Source organism: Triticum dicoccoides, chromosome 7A, assembly GCF_002162155.2.
Source record: "Triticum dicoccoides isolate Atlit2015 ecotype Zavitan chromosome 7A, WEW_v2.0, whole genome shotgun sequence".
In the NCBI taxonomy this organism is placed as follows: Eukaryota; Viridiplantae; Streptophyta; class Magnoliopsida; order Poales; family Poaceae; genus Triticum; species Triticum dicoccoides.
In genome coordinates, this window is record NC_041392.1 from 60,944,042 (window position 1) to 60,963,320 (window position 19,279).

Below are 19,279 nucleotides of genomic sequence, written 5' to 3' on the forward strand. Positions count from 1 at the left end.
CGAGCGGGCTGTGGCAGCGGCGGTGGAACGGCGGCCACGTGGCGCGCTGCCACTGGCTGCGGGCGGCGGCGGCGGCGTGTCCGGCCGGAACGGACACGTCTGGCGCGGCGCGAGGTGGATTTAGGGTTTGAGGACGAGGGGGATCCGAAATTTCAGAGGAGGGGCTAGTTTTATAGGTAGAGCACTACTAGAAGAAGGGCTATAGATGGGATTGACACTAATGGCGCACCACCTTCTGACACTAATGGCGCACCACCTTCTGATCCGCTTGTCTGGTGCGCCATTAGTATATACTAATGGCGCACCACCTTCTGATACGCCATTAGAGTTGAAACTACTAATGGCGCACCAAGCCCAGGGTGCGCCATTAGTATCAAAAAAAAATTTGAACTAGTGCGCCTGTCCAAACATACTAATGGCGCATCCAGACACAGTGCGCCATTACTAGTTGTAACTAGTAATGGCGCACCTGTCGGAAAGTGCGCCACTAATGTTGTTTTTTTTATTATATTTTTTATTCCTTTTTTTTGCAAAACTACTAATGACGCACTGTTCCACCGTGCGCTATTACTAGTTTAAACTAGTAATGGCGCACTGTGGGACAGTGCGCCATTAGTATGTTTTTTTTTGCAAAACTACTAATGGCGCACCACCAGAAGGTGCGCTATTAGTAACCTGGATTACTAATGGCGCATTTAGAGTTCGTGCGCCATTAGTAAGTGGACAGCAACAAGATATTTTGGACAGCCTCTCCTACCCACACTCACTTTCTTCCCACTTCATTCTCTACACATCCTCCTTGTCTCGGGTGCCTCCTCTTTTTCACCTCATTTCCACCATAGATTCATTCAATTTAAGTGGTTAAATTACCTTATTTTGATAGGTAAGTAAGGGGGGAAGCTATATTTATGTTGTTCTCCCTACAACAATGTGCACATGCACTTTTTATGGCCTAGCTAGATCTATGTATGTTTGTGGTGTTGCATATGTTTGTGGTGTTGCATATGTGTTTGTGTTTGGAGGTGTACCGGTATTTGAAATGCGATAGTTGCCAATATTTTGCCGGAATGTTGATTCATTTCCGTTTCGGCGAGAATTTTGCCATTAAGCATTCTTTTTGGTCCTATTTTTAGGGAAAGTCATGCCAAATTTTTTCTTGGTTCTAAAATATCGTTTTGCTCTACCCCGCAGGCGACCATGGTCCGCGCGATGACCGAAGGCATCGTGAATAGGTTTTTGAGGTCCGCGAAGGCCGAGATGCTTGAAAAGAACGAGACGGAGATAAGATGTCCGTGTCGAAGATGCAAGCTGAAGAGCCTTATTGCGGACCCGGAATCCGGGCAGGTGCGGGACCACCTGCTCTTGCGTGGTTTCATGGATGGCTATCGGTGGCAATGTGATGAAGATGACTACGAAGTCATCCATGGGGGCTGGGCAAGAAATGAGGAAGGGCAGCAAGACAACCACCGCGGCTCGGGCGGGCGAGAAGATGAAGAATCCCCAGGAGATGATCACGACGGTGATGCTGTACACAGTCATCATGTAGAAGATGGAGGACATGATGACGAGGAAGATGCCGGAGCAGACGACGGGCATGATCATGAAGATGATGATGCCGGCGGAGCAGACGACGCTGGACCATCGATGGGCTGGGTGCAGGACCCTCATATTCAAGAGCTGCTTCTCAAGCAGACGGATAACGCAAGAGCTGCCGCCCGAGAGAAAGCCAAGATGGATCAACTTGAGTTAGACGCGGTTACTCCATTGTATGAAGGATGCAGGCCCGAGGATACCCGCCTGAAAGTAACGCTCATGGCTCTGGAGATGAAGGTAAAACACAAAATGACCGACGCATGCTTCGACGAGAACATGTCATTCTGGCACGAACATCTTCCCAAGGGGAACAAGTGCCCGACCAGTTTGGAGGAGGCGAAAAAAATCGTGTGTCCTCTGGATTTACCGCACGTGAAATACCATGTGTGCATGAACAATTGCATCATTTATCGGGACGAGCACGCGGAGTCTACCATATGTCCGGTGTGCGGCGTCACTCGATACAAGAAGAGGAAGAAAGCTCCTCGAAAAGTGGTGTGGTACTTTCCGATCACTCCTCGTCTGCAGCGGTATTTCGCGGACCCTAAGGTAGCAAAGCTCCTGCGTTGGCGCGCGGATAGGGAGGAGAAGAAGCGAGAAGATGACGCAAATGATCCGGAGATAGATAAAAAAGACAAGATGCTGAGTCACCCTAAGGATGCGAGCCAGTGGCAAGCGTTGAACTTCGAAGACCCAGAATTTGGAAACGATCCAAGGAACATCGTGCTAGGCGCGAGCATCGATGGAGTCAATCCGTTTGGCAGCCAGAGAAGCACACATAGCACCTGGCCTGTGTTTATGTGGATGTACAACCTTCCCCCATGGTTGTGCATGAAGAGGAAGTACATTCACATGAGTATGCTAATTGAAGGACCGAAACAACCAGGGAACGACATCAATCTGTATCTGGGGCTGCTGAAAGAGGAGCTTGACACGCTGTGGAAAACGCTAGCCAATACGTGGGACGCCGCAGAGAAAGAATATTTCCCTATGAGAGCCGCGCTGCTCATGACGGTGCACGACTATCTCGGTTACGGATATGTCACGGGGCAGGTGGTCCACGGATTTTCTGGATGCGTCAGGTGCATGGATGACACAACGTATCGCCAGCTAGATAGAGATCCTGGGTCTTCGAAAGCCGTGTTCATGGGACATCGAAGGTGGCTTCGCGACGATGACCCGTGGAGAAAACGCAAGGATCTGTTCGATGGTGAAACCGAACCCCGAGGACGCCCGCGTACGAGGAGCGGCGAGGAAATAGACGAGCTGTTGAAAAATTGGAAAGACTGCCCACTGCCGGGAAAGAAGCAAAAGGCGCCAGAGCTGGGAAAGAAGCGAAAGGCGCCAGAGCCGCTGCTGAAGGTATGGAAAACGAGGTCTGTTTTCTGAGACTTGTCGTACTGGAAGATCCACCATGTGCCTCACAGCCTTGATGTCATGCATATCACGAAGAACGTGTGCGAGAGTCTGCTTGGTACCCTGCTCAACATGCCAGAGAGGACCAAAGATGGGCCGAAAGCAAGGGCAGACTTGAAATCAATGGGCATCAGGCAGGAGCTTCACGCTATATATGATGATGATGATGATGATGATGATGAGGCGAAGCAGGACACGGAAAGTCGTCGCAAAGGCAAAAAGACCAAGAAGACCGGAAATGACTACCCTCCCGCGTGTTTCACTCTAAGTCAGGAGGAGATCGAGCAGTTTTTCACCTGCCTCGTAGGATTAAAACTTCCTTACGGTTACGCGGGGAAGATAAGCAGATACCTAGACCCAGCGAAGCTGAAGTTCAGCGGGATGAAGTCTCACGACTGTCACGTGCTGATGACGCAGATACTTCCAGTTGCAATCTGTGGGATCATGGACGCGCACGTCCGTGAAACCCTATTTGGCCTATGCAACTTTTTCGACGTCATCTCTCGGAAGTCTGTTGGCGTGAGGCAACTCAGAAGGCTACAGGAAGAGATCGTGGTGATACTATGCGAGCTTGAGATGTACTTCCCGCCCGCATTCTTCGACGTTATGGTGCATCTGCTGGTCCATATCATGGACGATATCATCCAACTCGGGCCGACGTTCCTGCACAGCATGATGCCGTTCGAAAGGATGAATGGTGTCATCAAAGGATACGTTCGCAACATGTCACGTCCAGAGGGAAGCATAGCCAGGGGCTTTCTGACCGAAGAGTGCATCTCCTACTACACGAATTATTTAGGCATCGAGAATCCTGTTGGTCTGCCCGTCAACAGGCACCTCGCCAGGCTCGCTGGATGGGGTCACCGTGAGGGTCGCCGCGAAATGCATGTCGACTTCGAGGGTCGACTCGCCGACTTTGAAAGAGCAAACCTAGTCGCACTACAACACATAAACGTGGTCGATCCTTGGGTGGTAGAGCACAAAACCTTTATTAAGAAGATGTACAATGACTGAGGCCAACAGAGGATGGACGGAGATATACTCAAAGAGCACAACTCATGTTTCACGCGTTGGTTCAAGCAGAAGCTTCTGTCGTACCCTTTACATGAGGATTCTTCCACGGAAGAACAACTCATATTCGCCTTGTCACAGGGCGCCGATCAAAACCTGATGACCTATGAGGCGTACGATATCAACGGCTACACATTCTACACCGAGGCCAAGGACATGAAGAGCGATGGTTATCAGAACTCCGGGGTAACGATGGAATCCTACACCGGTAACGATAAGGACAGATACTACGGAAGGATCGAGGAGATCTGGGAGCTGAGCTACGCTGGAGAGAAGGTCCCGATGTTCCGTGTCAGATGGGCCAAGAGCGTCCTAAAAGAAGAGTGGTATTTCACCACCATGGTTATACCCGAAGCCAAATCCAAGACCGCGGGCGCGAACGTCACCGCGAAAAATGAGTCATGGGTACTGGCTTCCCAAGTGGACCAATGCTTCTTCATTACCGACCCGTCAAAGCCCAGTCGTGTTGTCGTGAGGAGAGGCAAAAGGAAGATCATCGGAATGGATGGAGTAGCCAATGAGCAAGACTTCGACAAGTACGGCGACCCGAGGATCGAACATGACGACGATGATGAAGTAGCAGCATACACCACAAGAAGAAGCAGGACCACCCTACCTAAAGGACGTTCGTTCCACAGAAGAACTCCATTTGCGAAAAAGAAGGGCAAGAAGATTGTGAACAGATATCTAGCTAAGATCGATTGTATTTAAATTGTAGCCTTCATTTCTCGATTGTATTTCATGGGCACTTTTTGAACTATCATGAATATTTTTAAATTTCATGGACACTCGATCTCGATCCCCCTCCATCTCGATCGCTATCCCACCTCGCCAGATCCGGTCCCCCTCGCCGCCGAGCACCCCCCGGTCCACCGGCAGCCGCCGCCGACCCCCCGCACCCCTCCCCTACTCAACCGCCGCCGCTGACCCCCCGCACCCCGCGCACCCTCCCCCGCTCCACCGGCATTACTGTTTGATGATATTTTAAAAAAAAATATTACTGTCTTATAAAAAAATATTACTGTTATGATTTAAACAAGTTTGAACATATTTAAACACAAATAAGTATCAAACAGCATTTTAAATGCATAAAAAAAATTGTGGAGCCTGGGAATCGAACCCAAGACCTCCTGGTGTGAGAACTGGCTGCTGACCAGTCGAGCTAGTAGAAGGAACTTGGTGTGGATTAGGTCAGGTGGAAAATAACCTGTTGGCTCGAGCAGAAATCAAAAAAATACTAATGGCGCACCACGATGAGGTGCGCCATTAGTATGGATGTACTTATGGCGCACCTAGGGGTGGTGCGCCATTAGTATTCGCCCGATCCCCCCTTCCCTCTCCCCCTCACCAGTTCCCTCTCCCTCGATCCACCGCGCCGCTCCTTCCCTCGTCCCTCCCTCCACCGCGCTGCCGTCGCCGCTGCCCCGACCCACTGCGCCGCAGCCGCCCACGCGCCCCCGCCGCCTCCCTCTCCCCTTCCTCCCCCTCGAGCCTGCGACCTCCTCGGACGGACGGCAGCGCGAGCCTCCCCGCGCTCCCCGTGACCGCTCTCCACCGCCGCCGCCGACCCCCGCGCCCGCTCCACACCCGCTCCGGCTCCCCCGCGCCCGCTCCACACCTCCGCACCTCCCCACTTCCCCTCCCCTCGCACTGCTTCACCCGACTAGGTCGTCCCCGTCGACACCGCATCGTCCCCGCGACCATCGGCCCTCCTCCGCCGCGACGACCAGGCGCCGCCATCCACGGACTGCCTCGAGCTCTGTCCCCGTCCGCGCGAAGATACCCTCCACTCCACGGGCAGGGGCTCTTCTCCTGCCGCTGCAGCTACAAGAGGAGAGGAGCACCGGCCAGCCACCACCGACGGACGCCTTAGTTTGGTACGACCTCGACCCCTTCTCTGTTTTCTGCTTCAAAAGTAAGTTTGTAGAGCCAACAGGCATAGTATCCATTAACTGGAATTGAGCTAATTTTAATGGTATATTCGAAGTTAATATTTCGTTTAATCTAGTCTACGTGTTTGGTTTTTCTAACTAATATGAATGCCATGATTTCCAAGAACAAGATGGGATTGATGGGCCCCTGAAGCGGTTTCCATTAACCTTGCAGTGCATATTTGCAACAAGGTATTTTAGCATTTACACATTTAGTATAATTTTAGCATTGTTTCTCAGTTTGGCACACTACACATTATAGCAAAGATTCTCTATCTGGCACACTACACATTTTAGCATACTACACATTTTAGCACTGTTTTGGCAATGCACTGATTTGGAGTGATATCATTGGCTCATTGCTGCCTCTGTGCAATGCAGAACTGTTAAGAGTGATCTGGAGCAGGAGGGCGATGCTGAGCTCGGTTGGGGCCTCCTCGGCGACCGCTGCGGCGAGGTCTGTGCACTCAGTCTCTGAGTCCCCGCCGCGGAGAGTTGTACATACGCCAAGACCTTCTACGGTGAGCCCCTCACTCACTCAGCACCGAGTACTCTACAATCTGGTCCTCTATCAGTAGCTTTTGTAGTAGTTCTTGCAGCGAATATGTCTTCCTGTTCAAATACAGAAGCAACACCCGACGAGTACACCCGGCGAGAATCATGAAGCACTTTTCTTTTAATTAAACACCTGCAATAGTATACTTGGCTGAATTTAAACACTTGCAGTAGTACTTTGACGAGTCTGCTTGATCAACTAAATTTAAACACTTACAGTCTTTCTACTGCTGCTTGATCAACTGGAGTACTCTGGTACTTGATCAGTAGCTGTTTTGGTGTAGCAAGTGCAGCAGCTGTAGTACTCCATTTGGTACTCCATCTGGAGACTTTAACTGGATCAGATTAGGTACTCCATTTGCTGTAGTACTCTAGTTAACTAAAACTAGTGACATCACTTGAAGCAACTTAAGTCTGAATAATCAAATTCATCATACACTATTACTTGAATAAAAGATTATGTGCTTGCAGTGGAGTGCATGCGTTTTGGAGTAGCATCAGTAGCTACTGTTACTTTTCCACATGAAGTACAGTACTGGAGTAGCAAGTGTACCAATATTATTGGAGTAAAAAATTCAGTTAAGTTGTGCAGTAGTGTGCTCCTGCTTGCTCTTCTCTGAATCTTTTAAGTTAAATGAAACCTTTTTACTCCAGTAGAATTAGATGGATTTTGTCAGTACTGTGTATTTAAATGAATCTTTTGCTGTGTATTTAAATGAAAGGGGAGTATAAATACTGTTTGGTTAAAACCAAGATTCAGTATCTTGAACTACTCCAGTTGTTTAAATTTGACTTGGTGTAGTAATCCAATACTCCAAACTGTTGATGGACATATGGCCATTAGTTGGTGTAGTACTGCTTGGAGTAGCTTGTTGTAGAGATTTGTGTATTCTGTAGTTGAGTGCCAAAATAAACCTTGCTAGGTGAATCTTGTTTGCATTAGGAGTAATCGCTGGAAATTTACTGAATTTTGTTTCCAGTAGATGCACTGTTGGAGTATTGGATTACTGCCTCTGTTTTTAATTAACCACTACTAGAAAAAGGGCTATAGATGGGAGCTCTGTCAGTAGCTAACTGCCTCATGTTCTGCTCTGTGAACTGCTATGTGGTGCTGCTCATGGATGATGGTAGGAATTTATGCAAATTCAGTGATTGTTGCAGCCAAGAAATGCCTAACAACTATTCTGCTCATGATCTTATTTTTAGTGATTGTTGCACACCAAGTTTTAGTTAAACACTGGTACTAGAATGATTTTGTGCTACTTCTGTTGACAGAGAATGGCATGTTAATACCATATAGGTACCCAATGTATTTTCCATGTTGTGATGGAGGCCTTTTTTGCCTTGTCCACCCGAGAGGCCCTTGAGTTTGCTGGAATGTCGATTAACTTCCGTTCCGGCCATATGTCCTATTTTCAGCAAAGGTCATGCTGAAATTTTCCGTGAATTTTAGCATGACTTTGCTAAAAATAGGACATATGGGGTACTTGTGACTAATGCATGGGCTGGGGTATCTTAGTAGTTAATTAAGTAGGATCAAGTGCCCGGTGTACTTGTGACTAATGCATGGCTTTTAGGGTGCCTTGGTGTCGATAAAAACCGAAATGATGAAAGCTTAGGCTTTTAGGGTGCCTCGGCGTCGAAAAACCCTCAATGATAAAAGCTTAGCTTTTAGGATGCCTCGGTGTCGACAAACCCTAAATGATGAGACCATGATCTTGTTCCTTGACAATAACCAACTTTTTGACCAAACTTTGTTCCTATTTAGAGAGAAACATGGCCAACAACGATGAGGCCGGGGGTTCGGGCGTCAAGGCATTCTGGAAGCTGTCCCAAGAGATGGAGGAACAACCTCACTTGTATGAGGACGCCGCCTTCCCCACCGATCCTGAGACCACTGATGGTACCGCCGAGGATGACCCCACTGATGCCACCACTGATGGTGCCGCCGAGGATGCCACCACTGATGATGGCGGCGCACGCACAGATGGCAGCCAACCGAAGAGATAACGGAAGGACCGGCGCCCGACCGTGCTCCGCACCCTCAAGGAGGAAGTTACTGAAGTGGACTCCGACGGGAATCCAACGGCGCCCGAACAAATAGTCAAGGGGTACTCGCTTCAGCTCGGGTGCATTCTCCGGAGCACCGTCTCGATCAACACCGAGAACCTGAGGCATCCTGACCGAGGGAATTTGCGCAACCTCCTCTTCACAAAGCTGCACGAACGATACAAGTTCCCCGCTGAATTTGAAAACACAAGCCTCAAAGGGAATAAAGTGAACAATGCTGCCCTCACGAAGATGAGCAAGGCCATGTCTACTTGGAAAAGCAATGTGAAGAGAATGATCGAGAAAGGTGAGAGTTATGAGAAGATCAAGGAGAAAAATCCTTCGATCACCGAAGATGACTACAACGACTTCAAGATCAATTGCTCGAGCACCGCAAACTCTGAATCAAGTAAGTGGGGGAAAGAAATGCGGGAGCTGAACTTAGGGGAACACACACTCGGTCCCGGCGGTTACAGAGTGGCGGAGCCTATATGGGACAAGGAGGAGGCGGACCGTGCCGAGCAAGGCCTACCGCCCCTCTTCGATAAATACGGTGACAAGCAGACCAGGAACTTTGTTAGGGCTCGGTACAAGAAGGACCCGAAAACAAAGGAGCTTACCACGGATCCGAAGACCAGGGCACTTGATCTTGTTCTGGTAAGGAATACACCCCCGTGTAATTAGCTCCATATGGTTGCATTCTAATTAATGAAGCCAAATTTCTAAATGGTTCACATTCCTTCCGCAGGCGACTGAAAGCAGTAGCGCGGGGTCGACTAAGAGCAACCCTTGGGGCACCACTCTAAATAGGGCGTTGAATGTAATGAAGAACAAGGATAAGCTCAGTAAGCCGACGTCAGCTGGTCGTGTGGCCGGCAAAGGCTTGTCGACAAAATGGTCGTCATACTATAACACTGGTGGGCGAAAGGAGAAAAAGACTAGCTCGGAAAGCCAGGCGCGCGAGGTTCAAGAACTCAGGGCACAAGTGGCGTGGATTCCGGAGATTGTCCAAGAGCAAGTGGAACAACAACTCGGAAGGACGATCACCGCCATTGTGCCTACCTTGATCCAGGGGATTAGTGCGTGGATTGCGGGCGGCCAACAGGGGTCGCCCCCGATTCCTAGCTTCACGGCCAGCAACTTGCAGAACGCGATGGCGGGGCCATTGGTGTCTCCGACGCCGGCACCGGAGCTTAATGCACGCGGCCCCTCCGTCAACTGCACGCCCACCGTTGGCGGTGCCTCGACATTAGCCGAGCTCGATGCCATCATCACGGTAACTAATTAAGCCTCTCTCGGCCGAGGACTTCATCTCCTTGCCTTTGACTGGGCATCCCTGACGCCCTACATGTTTTCGCAGGGCGCCGCCGACGTTCCGTGCACTCTCCTGCACTTCGTGAACAACGAGTTGGTCGATGTCACCAAGGGAAAAATCGTTCAACCGGGCAACCCCTTGTTCCACGGTACCCAGATGCCACCCAACTTGTTTAGGGTTCAACTGGTTCGTGTGCTGCCAGGCTGCGATGAGTTGTTACCTCCGATTCGACCCGTCGGGGCCGACGATGATGAGTGATGACCCTCAGCGCCTGCCTGAGCTGGCCCCTGCTTTGGCCGAAGAGCCAGATTCGTTTGGGGGCGGGGGACACCACCCCAAAGACAACACCGCCAGTCGTGCCGGCGCCAAGTCGGCCCCATGGCAAGACCGCCGCAACGGTGCCGGACATCCCTATGCCACTGGATCCAAACATGCATATGGCACAGGATCAGAATGACGACGACGACGATACATTTGCCAACGTCGATCAGTACTTTGCCGATCATGGGTACGGTGGCGACTTCATTGGGCCTCCTTCTCAAGAACCCAACCCAACAAAAGACGTGCGCGATCTAGCTGGTACCGCGGAGAAGCCAAGTTGCAACAGGCGTCGTCTACAATTCAGCTCTCAGGAGACGCCTCCAGCTGCCGACTTCACCGAGCCTCAGATAGGCGAGGTGCGAAATATTATCAGCCCCAACACACTCAAAAAGGCGGTCTGTGAGTAGAACTCGGTCCCATTACAGGAGAAGAAGAAGGCACGCAAAAGAAAGACTAACAAGGGTGCGGGCTAGCCAGCACCGAGTACGATCCGTGCTCAGGACGGGCCATCTTCACCTGAGGATTTAATGAGGAGGCTGCATGTGGCGGGTAGGCCGATGCTACCGAGAAATATGCTCGATGCTGCAACCGGTGCTATGCGGAGTCTGCATGACAGTGTTCTTTCTTTGGAGAAGCGGCGTCTCAGAGAGAAGGATGTGGCATACCCGGTTTTCGCGGCCAAGGTGCCAGAGGGCAAGGGCTTTGTGGATAACTCCATCGGGGGTACGATCGTCCTGCGGTTTGATGACATCCACGCTATGTTGAACCTTCATCCGCTACACTACACCTTCGTTCGGCTATTTTCGCTAAGTATGGAGATGCGGATCATTCGTGACAAGACCCCGGACATCGTGATAGTCGACCCCTTCTACATGTGTGCCAAGATCTTGGGCAGCGCTGGGGACCGGCAAGTCGCGAGTTCTTACCTCGAAGGCGTCATTCTGGCAAACCAAGATAAGGATAACTTCCTCGTGCCTACTTTCCCGAGTAAGTCCTCCCCTCAACCGCCCCGTAACATATGAATTCTTAGATTTCGATCGTTTTTCTTTTAACATTCCGTGTTTTCTGCAGTGACACACATTGCACGCTCATCCTCCTAAGCCCCAAATATTCCATGGCCACGTATTTCGACCCGGACCGTCATTCGAACATAGACTACACAAATGTCAAGAAGGTTCTTGATGATGTTCTCCCCGGCTACTCCAAATCTGGAGGCACCTTCACCAGGCCTATTCGTAAGTACGGCAAGCACGTGTTCTCCCACAATACGATGTTCTGCTGCGTCAAGCATCCGCCTGGCGGTCAGAAGGGTGCCTACTACGCCATCCATCACATGCGGGCGGTCGTACGGGACCAGCATCAACTTCTGCTACCGAGTAAACTCAAAGATTGGGCCGCGAGCATGTCGGCAATCCAGGACGCGGACATCAGACAAGAATTCTTTCGCATCCAGTCGGAGTTTGCGGAAATCATCTATCAAGATGTCCTTCGTACCTCGGGCAGTTCTACCTTAGAAATCAACCGTCCAACAGTGACATCGACACAATGCTACAAATGCAGGCTGACAACGACCGTTATTTCATGACTCCCACGATAGACGGCGGCTTCATCCATGCTCCGGTCCCTTGAGTCGAGTCGAAAGCAGTGATGCTGTGTCTAGTTCTGAAACATCGATTGGCTCATGTTGTAATTAAACTTTAATGAACTTGTAGTATGTCTCTTTGGTTTCGAGAGTCGTTCAACTTAGATGTAATCGATGCTATTAATGTCTTGCTTTTCTCTTCCGATTGTTCTGTTGCATACTTATATATTGCTTATGTATTGTCTGTGAATTGGTACTAACGTTTCGTTTGGCTACTGCATAGCAATGCCGTCGTATGTCATGTACAAGGGTAAGGTTCCCGGAGTCTACGACGACTGGGAGGAGTGTCGGAGACAGGTTCACCGATTCAGCGGTAACAGTTACAAAGGGTACACCACTAGGGCCGAGGCTGAATCTAGATACGCTCGCTATCTAGCGGTTTTCGGCCACGCGATCGTGATCGAACGCTCTAGATGATGGAGAAGGCTTAGGTGGGTTTTGGGCCAAAATGGAGGGGTGTTGGGCTGCAACACACATGAGGCCTTTTCGGTCCCTCGGTTAACCGTTGGAGTATCAAACGAAGTCCAAATGACACGAAACTTGACAGGCGGTCTACCGGTAGTAAACCAAGGCCGCTTGGCAAGTCTCGGTCCAATCCAGAAATGTTTAATCCCCACACACGAAAGAAAGGTAGAAATGACCACCGGAGGAGAACGAAGCGCCAGAATGCAAAACGGACAACGGGGAAAATGCTCGAATGCATGAGACAAACACGTATGCAAATGCAATGCACATGATGACATGATATGAGATGCATGACAATGAAAACAACACACGGCGACAAAGACCCGAACCCGAGAAAATAGAATAACTTAACGCCGAAACGGCAAGAGTTGGAGTACAAATTGGGAAAGTTACATCTGGGGTGTTACAGTAGAGAACCTCATCGAGCCAAAACTCGCACTTTGAAAACTTGGCATAGAACTGATGTTCTCTGAGCTTATCCAGCACCAAATGCAAGTGCTTAGCATGATCTTCCTTATTCTTGGAAAAGACCAAAATGTCATCGAGGTAGACCAAGATGAAGTCATTTGTGTAGGGGTTGAAAATGAAGTTCATCATGCGAGAGAATGTTGGAGGAGCATTGACGAGGCCAAAAGACATGACAGTGTATTCATATGAACCATAGCTTCTGAGTGCTGTCTTAGGGATATCTTGCTCACGAATGCGAATCTGATGATAGCCCATACGGAGATCAAGCTTGGAGAATACTTGAGCACCTTTGAGTTGTTCAAACAGCTCGTTGATGTTGGGAAGTGGGTACTTGTTCTTTATGGTCTTCTTGTTCAATGGACGGTAGTCAACACAAAGTCGGTTCGTTCCATCCTTCTTCTTCGCAAAAAGAACTCCACAACCCCACAGAGAAGAACTAGGTCAGATGAGACCCATTCTCTCTTGAATATCGAGTTGCTTCTTCAGCTCCTTCAACTCTTCAGGTCCAAGCTTCTAAGGATATTTGCAAACAGGTTTCGTGCCAGGCTCAAGATCGATGACGAATTCAACTGGCCAGTGCGGAGGCATTCCTGGAAGCTCTTCTGGAAAGACGTCTTGATATTCGCAAACGACTGGAATTTGAGAGATGGCATCCAGCTCGCCCTTCTCATTGAGAGAAAACAGTTGAATGGTATCATCCCTTGCGGCAAAGACAATTACATCCTCAGACGAATGAGTCAATTGAATCTGCCTGGCAGCACAATCAAGCTGAGTCTTGTGCTTAGAAAGCCAGTCCATTCCAAGAATAAGATCAATATCTGAGTTATCAAGGACCACTAGAGAGGATAGAAACTTATAGTCGCCCAACGTGATAGTAACATCCGGGACGCAATTGTTAGATGTCATTTGCTTGCCCAGGGACACGATCTTCAACGGGAAAGGAATCCTTTCGGTCACAAATTCATGCTTGGCAACAAATGGTCTTGAAATAAAAGAAAGCGATGCACCAGTGTCAACAAGAACTTTTGCAAGAACATCATTAACAGGAACGTTACCCATAATCACATCTAGCGAGCCCTCTACCCGAGCTGCGTTCAACAAGTTGACCTTGGCGTGCTTGGGGTTATGCTTGACCACTTCATTGCTAGCAGATCTCACAGGAGGAGGAGGAGGAAGGCGCCTCTGATTGAAGCATTTGTTGGCATAGTGACCCTTCTGTTGGCACTTGTTGCACGTGACCTCTGAAAGCGGACGGTGATACGGAGCACTTGATCTTGGAGCTTAAGACGAAGTCTTGTTCTGAAAGCCTGGGTTGGGTGAGTGGGAAGATCCATTGCCACCTTTGCTTTTTTGCTGATAAGGCTGATGGAACGGAGGAGGAGGCAGCCAATACTTTTGCTGCTTAGAAGCCACTTGAGTTGAGGAAGAAGGAGTTGCATCTCTGACTCGCTTCTTGGAAGCATCGCACTTGAGTTGAGCAGTCTCTTGTTTCAGTGCCATGTTGTAAAACTCATCGTACTTCTTCGGCTCAAAAAGGACGAGAGCTAGTTGAAGACCTTCTCTGAGGCCACCCCTGAACTGATAAATCATGCTCTTCTCGTCAGGGACGTCTTGCTTGGCGAAACGAGCGAGCCTTTGGAACAGAATGTTATACTGGTAAACAGACAAGCTGCCTTGCTTCAGGTTGCGGAATTCCTCACGCTTGCTTTCAACAACACTCTGAGGAATGTGATGAGCTCTGAAGTCTTGACGGAATTCATCCCAGGTAATCACACGGCCTCCTCTGGAATCTTTGTATTGCTGAAACCATTTTGCGGCTTGGTCTTTGAGTTGGAAGGAGGCAAACTTGACAAAGTCCTCAGGCCTGACGTTACTGCACTCGAAATGCTTGCATATATCCACGAGCCAATCATCAGCGTCTGAGGCCTCGACATAGTTGCTGAAGGTCTTTGGCTGATTAGCGAGGAACTGGTTGAGTGTAGCAAACTGATTCTGATTGTTGCCATGGCCATGATTCCCTTGATTGCGCTCTTCCAGAATTTGCATGATCAGCTGCGTGTTTGCATTGGTAGCGGCCATCACAGCTTGCCATGCCTCCGGAGGTGGAGGTGGTGGTGGCGGATCCTGATTCTGATTGTTGCCCTTAGCAGGAGCCATCCTGAAGAGGGTGACATCCGTTAGCATATTGACAGACAAATATTCAAGCTGAATCAAACGGATAGAAATTGCAACTTATAGTCTTCACATCCGAACAAAATGAACGAATGCATTTCAATTGAAATGGTCATATTTCCATAAATTGAGAAGCCACTTAGAAAGAGGTAGAAGAATAAATCAACAAGGTACGGACAAGAACGAATACTTGGTGAGGATTGCCCAATCCCAAACCAAATATCCGCGGAAGAAGAACTAGAGCTACAAGAATTCCCACCTATGAAACTCCCGAACCTTTCCGGTTATGCAATCAGGTGTTGGGGATACAGGGGAAGCATAATATCTCACCCAAATCTAGCAAATCCTACATCCAGCTGTATCCATCCTTCAACACATAACCAAGAAACCTTCGGAAATCATTTACCTTAACCTTCGAAAAGCATCCGTTATACAAGTTATGGAAATACTCCCGAACTCCCGCCCCAGTACTGGGTGGCGTCGAGATTATCTCACCAATAGCTGCATAAAAGAGATTTTCGATGTCGGCGAAACTCAGGTATTCCAGAATCTCAACGATAAAATTGTGATGACAACACCTCGGAGCTCAACTCCCCGGGACACTGCCACAACCCCTAAATGTCAGGAGGCACTAAGACAATGTTCTCATCACAAAACTATCGGAATGATTCCAAGATACCCGCATGATCCTAAATTTTTTTTAGTGAAATTTGAGAAGAGAAGAGTCAAAACTCTACGTCAGGATGCCTCACCAGAGCGACGAAGGGACTGAGGAGTAAAAAGAATTCCTAACTCTCCGATATATATAATTCCTAAATGACTCAAAACATTTTTCTAGACTCAACAACGCCAGCAATTCGATCAAGCAGGGGGCTCCTAAGGTCGGGGAAGGCTCTGATTACCAACTTGTAACGCCCTCGATGCGGCTATATCTCCTACGTGTCGAAGCACAACTTAGAGGCATAACCGCATTGAAAGCAATATCGCAAGTGAGGTAATCTTCACAACAACACATGTAAATAAATAAAGGGGAAAAGTACATAGTTGGCTTACACTCGCCACGTCACAAAAATACATAATTAAGTCATTAGATTCATCCAATACACTCAGGGTCCGACTATGGAACCAAAATAAAGATAAACCCCCAAATGCGACAAAGTCCCCGATCGCCCTAACTGGGCACCACTACTGATCATCTGGGAAAGACACATAGTAACGATGAGAGTATTCATCGAACTCCCACTTGAGCTCGGTCATATCATCTAGAACGGAATCATCGGTCCCTGTATCTGGTTTTGGAAGTAATCTGTGAGTCACGGGGACTCAGCAATCTCACACCCTCGTGATCAAGACTATTTAAGCTTATAGGTAAGGCAAAGGTATGATGTGGAGCTGCAGCAAGCGACTAGCATATATGGTGGCTAACATATGCAAATGAGAGCGAGAAGAGAAGGCAAAAGCACGGTCGAACAACTATGATCAAGAAGTGATCCTAGAATAACCTACGTCAAGCATTACTCCAACACCGTGTTCACTTCCCGGACTCCGCCGAGAAGAGACCATCACGATTACACACGCGGTTGATGCATTTTAATTAATTTAAGTTTCATGTTATCTACTATCGGACATTAATAAATTCCCATCTGCCCATGACCGCGGGCACGGCTTTCGAAAGTTCAAATCCCTGCAGGGGAGTCCCAACTTAGCCCATCACAAGCTCTCATGGTCAACGAAGGATATTCCTTCTCCCGAGACATTCCGGTCAGACTCGGCATCCCGGTTACAAGACATCCTCGACAATGGTAAAACAAGTCCAGCAACACCGCCCGAATGTGCCGAAAATCCCGATAGGAGCTGCACATATCTCGTTCTCAGGGCACACTCAGATGAGACTAGCTATGAGTAAAACCAACCCTCAAGTTTCCCCGAGGTGGCCTCGCAGGCAGCTCAGTTCGGACCAACACTCAGAGGAGCACTGGCCTGGGGGGGTTTAATAAAGATGACCCTTGGGCTCCGGAAACCCAAGGGAAAAATAGGCTAGGTGGCAAATGGTAAAACCAAGGTTGGACATTGCTGGAAGAGTTTTATTCAAGGTGAACTGTCAAGGGGTTCCCATTATAACCCAACTATGTAAGGAACGCAAAATCTGGGAACATAACACCGATATGACGGAAACTAGGGCGGCAAGAGTGGAACAAAACACTAGGCAAAAGACCGAGCCTTCCACCCTTTACCAAGTATATAGGTGCATTAAGATAAACAAGATAATATGGTGATATCCCAACAATAAACATGTTCCAACAAGGAACGATCTCCAATCTTCACCTGCAACTAGCAACGCTGTAAGAGGGGCTGGCAAAGCGGTAACATAGCCAAACAACGGTTTGCTAGGACATGGTGGGTTAGAGGTTTGACATGGCAATGTGGGAGGCATGATAAGCAAGTGATAGGTATCGTAGCATAGGCATAGCAAAAGAGCGAGCATCTAGCAAGCAAAGATAGAAGTGATTTCGAGGGTATGGTCATCTTGCCTGCAAAATTCTCGGAGTTGCCTTGATCCTCGTAAGAGAACTCAACAGGCTCCTCGTTCACGAACTCGTCTCCCGGCTCTACCCAAACAAGAACAACAAGCAAAAGGAACACAATCAACCACGTGCAATACTCAACCAACATGATGCAAACATAGTATGATATGCGGGATGCGATATATGATGCATATGCATGATTTGGAAAGGAATGATTGAACCTGGACTCAACTTGGAAACCAAGAGTGCCACTGGAAAGGTGGGGTGATTTCGGTTGAAATCGATATAAAGATCACCGGAATCAGATGCACGGTTTGGAAATGGCAAGCAAAACAAATATGGCACCGATCTGCGATAAACAGCAAGTAGCCTTCTAAATGCAACAAGAACAACATGCTACTGCACCCAAACATGACAACAAAATACATGGTAGGGATCCACTCATGATGCTTGACAAAAGATGAACACTTAGCTACGGCTAGTTCATCCATTAACAGGTTCAAACAAGCATGGCAAAAGTGCAAATCATTACAGGTTTCAGACTTGGTGAAATTAACAGCATATCAGGAATTTATCATCAGGAAGCAATGTTTAGAGCATGATAACTATATGCTACAGGAACATATCATGGCAAAGCAAGGCATGGCATGAAGCTACTCTAAGCATATAACAAAAGTCCCTTAGTGACCATAAGCCAAAAGGGATCACAAAATACAATTACAAGCATGTGAACATAGCAAAAACATAAACAGATTGAGACTTAGTGAAAAACTGGAGCATGCAAAACAGATTAACAAGTAGGCATGTTTACAAGCTCGATGCACTCACTACGAGGCATTGCGTGACAAACTAAGCATACACCCATCAAGAAGACATGGCATAGAAGCTACACATGGCAAGAACAACAACATAGCATGGACGGATCAATATCAACAACCTCGGCAAAATCGCTAAACATGTTAACAATCTGCTAGGAACATTTTATAGCAAAAGTAGAGCTCGATTGACTCAAGCTAGGGTGCTCCATAATTGCAAACGAAGACATGGATGGATAGAGCACCACAATATTAACAAAACATCCTTACTGATCATCCTCAAAAGAGGCACGGATCACTAGGAAACAACATGAACATATGGCATAAAAATAATATCAGGACAAGGACTTAGTGAAATTCTAAGTCCCTGAAATCAGCATCACCGAGTAAGCTACTTTGCATGCTTGTGCTAGTCACCACAAAGATCGCAAAAATACATGGCATACACCCCTATAAAGAGGGCATGGCATTCATCAAAACACATGTAGAGCTCAGGATCATAGCATGCACACATTAATCATGGCAAAAATGACAAAAGGCCATTTGCTGAAACAGATCTGACATAATCATCACATAGCCCTCTTCCAACAGCATTTCGGGCATCAAGATGAGCTCAAATGAAAATGATGCAATGAGATGAAATGGTGTACTCGTCGAGACGAACATTTTGGTATGCTACACGCACGAATCGGATCTACGGATGCAGAGTTATGGCATGTGGAAGAATGCAAAAATAATTAGGGTTTCGGGGCAAAAGTCAACCGAGGTGGATCTCAGATTCAGATCCAACCGGTGCGGATCCCGAGGTTCGCCGGAGTTACTATTCGCCGGAGTTGTCGAGGGTCGCCGGATCCGAGGGAGAGGCGGTGGAGCTCGCCGGACTTGGGAACGGAGACGGCGGAGAGGCGGTGCCGCGATGGTGGCCGGTGCTGGAGACGGCG